General features: G+C 51.7%; 1 protein-coding gene across 1 annotated transcript in view; it reads right to left on the bottom strand.

Moving 5' to 3' along the window:
- The window catches only part of LOC104387330 (mitogen-activated protein kinase 13-like), a 13985-nt gene that overhangs the window by 4954 nt on the left and 8329 nt on the right, over positions 1 to 702 (bottom strand). The window lies entirely within an intron of this gene.

Genomic DNA, 702 nt, shown 5'->3' with positions numbered 1-702 from the left:
CCCCTTCAGGCCCTGGAAGGTGCTCTAAGGTCTCCCTGGAGCCTTCTCCTCTCCAGGCTGAACACCCCAACTCTCCCAGCCTGTCTCCAGAGCAGAGCTGCTCCAGCCCTTGGATCATCTCTGAGGCTCCTCTGGACTCTCTCCAGGAGATCCATATCCTTCTTATGTTGGGGGCTTCAGAACTGGACCCAGTTCAGGTGGGATCTCATGAGAGCTTAATAAAGGGGGAGAATCACCTCCCTAAATACACCCTGCAGCTGTCAGGGGTGTCCTGTCCCTCAGTTCTGGAGATCACCCAACCTTTATAGGCAACAGAGCCATTCCCTGTAAGACACATCACACAAAACCCATGCTGGACCATCACACCAACAAGCTGCCAGCAAAATCCTCCAGAGCAGTCCTGAAAATAGCTGTGGCTGGAATCACAGCCACTGTGTGGATGAGAACCAAAGGGCAACTGTGGCTGAACCCAGTGATCCTCCAGGGATCTGTTCACCTAACACCAGGATTGCTCAGCAGCATTGAATTTGTTTAGGAAGTCATTAGGAATTGCCATGCCACAGGAATTCCAGGGACAGGATGTTCATTCCAAGTCTTGGGCTCTGATTCAGCAAGTTACATCAGCAGGTATTTCCCACGGAGGGGAATGGAATTTCTCCAGTCAAGGCTCAGAAGGCAAGAGGAAATACAACAGTGCCGGAT

The sequence above is a fragment of the Chaetura pelagica genome, unplaced genomic scaffold (genome assembly GCF_000747805.2).
Source record: "Chaetura pelagica isolate M959 unplaced genomic scaffold, ChaPel_1.0 scaffold890, whole genome shotgun sequence".
NCBI lineage: Eukaryota > Metazoa > Chordata > Aves > Apodiformes > Apodidae > Chaetura > Chaetura pelagica.
Note: the sequence above shows the minus strand (reverse complement) of the source record. Positions and strands in the feature narration are given on the sequence as shown.